The following is a 7,464-nucleotide window of genomic DNA, read 5'->3' as shown; positions in this document are numbered from 1 at the left end:
CTTCCATCTTTACCTCCTTCCCCTTAAGCACATAGCTAAAGGTATCTCTTCTGTTCAAAACTAGCCCGTAATATAGCATCCTTATTCTATCCTCTACCAGTTCTTTCAAACCTCTTTGTAGGGTTCTCTCCTTGTCTCTTGAGCATCTTTACCTCCTCACCCCACCCCCCTGCTCAGTCCAGTTGAACAAGCATTTGAGCAGTTTTCATGTGCCAGCTGATATGCTAAATACAAAGGAATAGGAAGATCAAGGCATCATTCCTGACTCCAAAGAGCTCAAAATCCAGGAGAAGACAGTCACATGTAGACATCTCCAATTCAGTATGAGAATTCTGTGATTGTAATATGCGTAGGGCCCTATAACAGTTTAGTGAAATGGCACTTAGCCACCCTGGGAGATGATGGGAGGGTTACAAAGAAGTCCAAATAAAGGATATAACATATAGATGAAGTCCTGAAAGATGAATAAGAGTTTGCTAATCAAAAAGCACAGAAAGCTGTTCCAGGTCAAGGGGGGAAGCGGGAGCAGCAGCAGAAAGGATGCTGAGAAGGTATGTTCAGGGAAATGCAGTCATTTTGGTCACAAATGAATGCTAAAGACTGTAGTTCTTCTATAAGGAGCTTAGGTCTTCACCATGTGGGTAGAAGGTGGCCGTAAAAGTATCTGGTAGAAAGATGAGAGGTTCCAAGGTCCATGTCAGGAAGATCACTCTGATGCAGGATAGAGAATGGAGTCTAGCTGAGGGAGGTTTAGGATCTATCCCAGGAATAGAAAGGAGAATACATATGTATATGTAATCAAGCTGTATAGGAGGTGACTGTTCACTTGAAGTAGTTGGTGAAGGATAACATATAGGCTTCTAGTTTGGTTTATTGAGGGGTGACATGGAATACAGGCGGAAGACTGGTTAAGAGTAGAAGATGAAATATTGAATTTGTAGTGACTGGAATAATTTCAAAATGTATCTAACATTCATATGAATGTAAGACTCTGAGGTCAGGGGATAGGTCAGGGCTGGTGATAAAGATTTGGAGGTCACGTTCACATCACTCCCATTCTTATAAAACAGTTAAACACAAAATAACAAGACTTCAATGCTGATATTCTCTCTAGCTACCCCCTCCTTTCCACAACTGAGTGTTTGAAAGGATAATGCCCTTGTTGTGACCCGCTAGTCCTGAACCTACTCAAAACTGGCTCCTAGTTACATCACTTTGCTGATATAGTTCATAGAAAAGTTACCTGTGACTTTTTACCTGTCAAATTCAATGGTCATTTTTAAGCATTCACCGCCCTTGAATCTTAATAACATTTGTGGTATAATTTCTCATTCTTAAAATTTGTCTTCATTTCCATGATATTTTCAAGCTTTCAAATAGTAAAAATCTTCAATCTGATGCAAAGGCTCTTTTGGTCCTACTCTGACATCCCACACCATTTAGTTTTGGTCTTTGTTGCTGGTATGTCTTCCTCTACTTGACTTTTAGATGTAGGTATTCCACAGACTTCCAGTCTCAATCTAAATCTCTTTTGTGTCAACACACCTCTGGCTACAATACTATCCAAATCATGTATTTATTAAAGATAGATCATTAAAATATTTTTCTTGATTTTTAGAGAGAAGACAGAGAGGGACACAGAGAGAAAACATCAATGTGAGAGCAAAACATCGATCAGCTGCCTCCTGCATGCCCCACCAGGGACTCAAGCCTGCAACCCAGGCATGTGCCCTGACCAGGAATCAAAACAGCAACCTTTTGGTGCACCAGAGGATGTCCAAACAACTGAGCCATGACCAGGGCCAACTTCATGTCTTAACTTTGACCCAAACACCTCCCAAAGCTACATAGTCCAGGTTACTCTCTAACCAACCCATCTGCTTGTTCCTCTAACACTTTGAAGTCAACATGTCTAATACTTAATTCATTATTTTCTTCTCCCAATTCCTCCTCCTTTTTTTCATTTCTCAGCATGTTGTGCCACCTTTGGACTAGGTGGAACCCTGGGATTCATCCCATCCATTCTTTTTTTAAAATATATTTTACTGATTTTTTACAGAGAGGAAGGGAGAGGGATAGAGAGTTAGAAACATGGATTAGAGAGAAACATCGATCAGCTGCCTCCTACACACACCCCACTGGGGATGTCCCCGCAACCAAGGTACATGCCCTTGACCAGAATCAAACCTGGGACCCTTCAGTCTGCAGGCCGACACTCTATCCACTGAGCCAAACCCGCAGTGGTTCTCAACCTTCTGGCCCCTTAAATACAGTTCCTCATGTTGTGACCCAACCATAAAATTATTTTCGTTGCTGCTTCATAACTGTTATGAATCGTAATGTAAATACCTGATATGCAGGATGGTCTTAGGCAACCCCTGTGAAAGGGTCATTCGACCGCCAAAGGGATCGCGACCCACAGGTTGAGAACCGCTGGGTTAGGGCCCTATCCATTCTTGATGCCACTACCTACTTCACCCTTCTACACTTTTCATTCATCATCTGACTTTTATTTTTTAACTCCTGCATTTTCTCAAAACCTCCCCATGATCTCGATCCCTTTAACTGCTTCTCTAGTCTAGTCCTGCATCACCTCTTTCATAGGTTGTTGCAATAGCCTTCTAATTTGACTCTAGTCTCTCAAAGTTTCATGCTAAACATAGAGATCTCACTAAACCTTACACTCATTTCCACTAGATGTTTTTATATAACATAACAACCTCTATTTGTTACCCAGTTGTTTTAAAACCTGCAGTAAGTCCAAACTCCTTATCCTGATGTTTAGACTCTTTCAAGTCCAGCAACCTCATCCTGCTTGGTACATTACCCATGAGAAATGGCCAAGTGCTGGTGATTGTCCCTACCCATACCCGCTGTTTCACATCTCACAGCCTGCCTCTTCTCTCTGCTCTGACGTCCTCTCCACCCCTCGTGCTCCTGGAGCACTCCAGCTAATCCACCAGGTACAATCAAACCTTCCTCTCTGTCTCTGCCACAGCACCCACTACACTTTACTTGTTTTTATTTTAATTCACTCAACTAATATTTATCAAGGGTCTACTATGTACCAGGCATAATTCTATGAGTAGGAAATATGAAAATGATAAGAGTCAGACAAGTTCTCTCCTCTCAATGAGTTTACATTCTAGTGTGTTCACCCTTGTGCAGTGAAAGTTAACTCTTCTTTAGTAACAGCTCTCTCAAAGGCTCTTTCCTCTCTGCTGCCATTATTATCATCACTAATGTAGGCTCTTAGGGCTTCATACCTCTGTTGTGGAAAGATCCCAAATGAGTTACAGACTCCAGGATTCCCCTTGCAATACAAAGACTATATAATCACAGACCAGTCTTTCTCTAGTTAGCTCCAAAACTATCATTCTTCTATTCAGAAAAATTTAATAACTTCCTATTGCCTTCAGACTTACGTTAAATTCTCCTACCTTGCTAAGCAAGACCTTCCACAGTCTTGCTTGAAGTGAAGGTTAAAAAACAAAACAAGATGTTAATCCTAGTTTGCTACTTAGCCTAAACGTAATCACATACAATATGGTGACAGTCTCTCATAAAATTGTTAAGGTGTAAAATATGCTGGTGTGCATGAGTGTCTTAAAAAAATGAGCAATCTGAGATTTCACTGACTCATTGCTCTGTTGATATGAAAACAGTTTCTCCTATTGACATTAGAGCAAAGCTGTAGGAGAGCTTCCAGATTCTTGGGTGTGATCACGTAACACAGAAATCCCAGCAGTGTTGTGCCAATAGAACAATAAAGGAAATATTGTTTCATAAGAGTTGTGAGTTTTACTACAATTACATAGCTTTCAACAATTATTCCCAAAGGAACTGAGGCTGGTCAACACAAGAAATTAAGTTCCAAATTCCATTAACTCTAAGTTAAATGAGCTTCTTACTCTTTTTGGAATAAAGGGTTTCCTCTTTTTCATTATAAAGGCTATACCTAAATATTTTAAAGAAATAAGAAAATAAAAGTAACCAAAAGAACACACAAAAAAGGAATCTTTTCTGCCCTAGCTGGTTTGGCTCAGTGGATAGAGTGTCAGCCTGCAGACTGAAGGGTCCTGGGTTTAATTTCGGGCAAGGGCACAGGTTGCAGTCTTGATTTCCAGTCGGGGGTGTGCAGAAGGCAGCTGATCAATGATTCTCTCTCATCATTGATGTTTCTATCTCTCTCTCCCTCTCCCTTCCTCTCTGAAATCAATTTTTAAAAAAATTTTTTAAAGGGACCTTTTCTGGGAAGGAAGCTAGATAATGTAGTTAAACTACTGAATGTGTTTAATCACCAAATGAGAAATACACATTGTACTGTAAATCTGATTCTATGGAAAATATAACACTCCAAAAGAGTTATTGTTGACATAGTGCAAGCTAGAGAGAAAAATTAATCATTCTATTCATAACAAACTTTAAAATTTTACATTTCTTGATTTCTGTTCATGGGAAACAAGACAAAAGTCAAGGAATTTATTGCATCAGTAGATATTTTTTAAAGTATAAACCAAGTTTTAGAACTTTCGCTGATGCTTCTTCTGTTGATGTCTACTTTCTTTCATTTTAAGTACTCCTCCCCACCTCAAAAAATATATATACCTTACTTGACCCTCAAAGTTGAGGGAGAAAATAACAAATCACTTTACTAAGCACATGAAAGAGAGTTCTTTTCCTGCTCTCTAAGACACAGCGTGTGTGCTGTGCTAAGGCTAACCCTACCCCTGCTGTGCAACTCACCCAGAATGAGCTTAGCAAGGCCCAAATCCATGCTTTTAATGAAGTTCTAGTGAAGCTAAGAAAACAGAAGTTACCAGTTACATGTGCCTCCAAGGCTTTCAGTGGTGATGGGGAGAAGAGAACTATCCTATTTTCACTGGGTGTGGGTGGGTGAATTGGTACGTAAAAGCAATGACTGGTTAATAAATCTCGGTATTCAGGTAGTGTATATGTTGATAAATCACACACACATTTCTATCTTCTGGTAATAAAATTTTCTCTGTAACTGTATACAGGAGTTTGAGTGGGGAAAGCAGAGAGAAAGGGATCCTTAGAAATGTTGGAAGAAAAAATGCCGTACACACACAGTACGCCCCTGAAGCTCCTTGTCAGGAACACTTATGTGTGTCCTTGTTATTGTTACCAAGCCTTAAATCTGCCACAGTTTCCTTATGTGAAAAAATGATGATAAAAATACTTGCCCTGTCTACCATGTAAGGTTCTTATAAAGATCAAAAGAGATAATGCACATTAAAGTGCTTTGAAAGCTATAAATCACCATTCAAAATATTATTACTATCCTCATCACTGTTATTATTTGTTTTCACAACAATCTTGTGAGGTAGGTAACTATTACTCAGGAGGAAACTAAGGGACAGTAAGATTATGTGTCATGCCTGAAGTCATATAGTTATCTGGTGGCAGAGTTGATATGAATTCAGACACCCTTACTTACTACTAGACCATATAAATTCATGTACACTGAAAATCAGAAAGAGAAGAGTTTGCCAGGGTTGCATATGGACACCTTCTCATGCTTTGACCTAAAATGTTTAAACTTTTAAAGAGATTTATTAATAATCTTACAGGCATCCAAACCAAACTATCAGGTGAGAATCATAAACCTGTTTTCCAGTGAATCAATCAAAACCAAATATGGAGGGGGCGGGGGGGGGGGGAACCAGATACTGTATTTTCAGACCTTCAAAATTTGTTAAATTTACCAGTTGGGGAATAGGAATTATGTACTGTAGATGAAAGCATAATTCAGAACAACTTGGTGGGGGGGGGGGGGGCAATTTGTTGATATCTATTACAATTAAAGGAACAGTCTTTGACTTAGCCAATTCCCATGCTAGGAATTTAGACCTTAGAAATAAAATGTCAACTACCCAGAGATATCTTTTTCTGCAGGATGTTCTTTGTAACACTCTTTACAATAATTAAGATTTTTTTAAAAATCTCAAACACCTTAAATGTCCATAAAGAATCCACTATACAATGGGATATATGATCAATAAGAAACTGTTCAACCATTTGAAAAACTGAGGTCAGTTTATATGAATAGATATTAAAAGAGCCTCCATTCATTGTGAGTGATAGAAACCAGTTGCAGAATATAATATATATATCGACTGTAAAGAACTATCTAACTGATGATACTGGTTCCCCCTCAAGAGTATGTGACTGAGCCCTAGCCGGTGTGGCTCAGGGGATAGAGCGTCAGTCTGCGGACCAAAGGGTCCCAGGTTCCATTCCAGTCAAGGGCACATACCTCGTTTGCAGGCTCCTCCTCAGGCCCGGCCCTGTTCAAAGCTCCTGCATCAGGCAACCAATCAATGTGTTTCTCTCAGATCAATGTTTCTCTCTATCTTTCCCTCTCTTTTTCACTCTCCCTAAAAAAAAAAAAAAAAAAAAATCCTCAGGTGAGGATTCACAACAAAACAAAACAAAACAAAAAAAAAGAGTAAGTAATTGAGTAGATTCACTTTCTATGTTTCATAATTGTTTGAACTTTCATGACAATATGCAAGTTTTATTTCAGAATAAAATTTAAATAAAAATAATTTCTTAACCAGTCTATTTGTTGATTTGGTGTTATCTCAATGAAAATCATGTTTTATATAATTAAAAATAGAAAAAAAGACAAAGACTATTCTAAAACAGAATGACAATGAATCATAAAGATAAATATAAATAATCTGTGTCCACCAGAGAAATAAAATAAAATATAATATATCTTTATGACTAAATATTAAGATTCTACTTAAAAAGATAAATATAAGATTAGGCCACAACATATGGTTTATGAACTAAAAAGTAAAAATTATAAAATGTTATGAGCACTCTAATTAGAATTCTGTATCAATGTGCATAAAGATTCTATGGAGAAACAGAAATTTTTTTTCAGGATATATGAATATGGAATGATTTTATGTTACCTTAATGTTCTTATAACAATATATATTTAACTATCCTAATGGAGTTTATTGAAATTTACAGATGAGAAGAGTAAGAGTGTTCCCATCAACTTGTAGCTCTATTGCTACTAGTGAGGGCGAAAGTACACTATCAAGTGAATGTGATCAATGTGAACTGGATGCCATAAAAGCACAGTTGTTTTCTAATAAATAAATGCCAGCTTCAATTGTCTGGAGATTGAGAAATAAAAATTCAATGCCTGAAACCAAATCTATTTTTAGTGAAAAGATTATTATAGAAGGTCTGTTAGATTTACTTTTGAGGGGGTGGTGGATATGACACTAAGCTCATAATTTGATTTCAGGCACGTCACATAGCCAATTAGTAGCTCAGGCTAAATAGCCATAGTCGTTTCACTTTTTCTTCTGACACCTGAGAATAGTCTATACTTAGAATTTTTAACTACCAAAAGGAAAAGAAAAAAAGAGAGAAAGTATATGTGTTTGAGAATCCAAATACACACTGTGAGTTAATGGA

Source organism: Myotis yumanensis, unplaced genomic scaffold (genome assembly GCF_028538775.1).
Source record: "Myotis yumanensis isolate MYYU_CA2020_CCGP unplaced genomic scaffold, mMyoYum1.0.hap1 SCAF_6, whole genome shotgun sequence".
NCBI classification, from domain to species: domain Eukaryota; kingdom Metazoa; phylum Chordata; class Mammalia; order Chiroptera; family Vespertilionidae; genus Myotis; species Myotis yumanensis.
The sequence above is the reverse complement of the archived record's forward strand: the minus strand, read 5'-3'. Positions refer to the sequence as shown.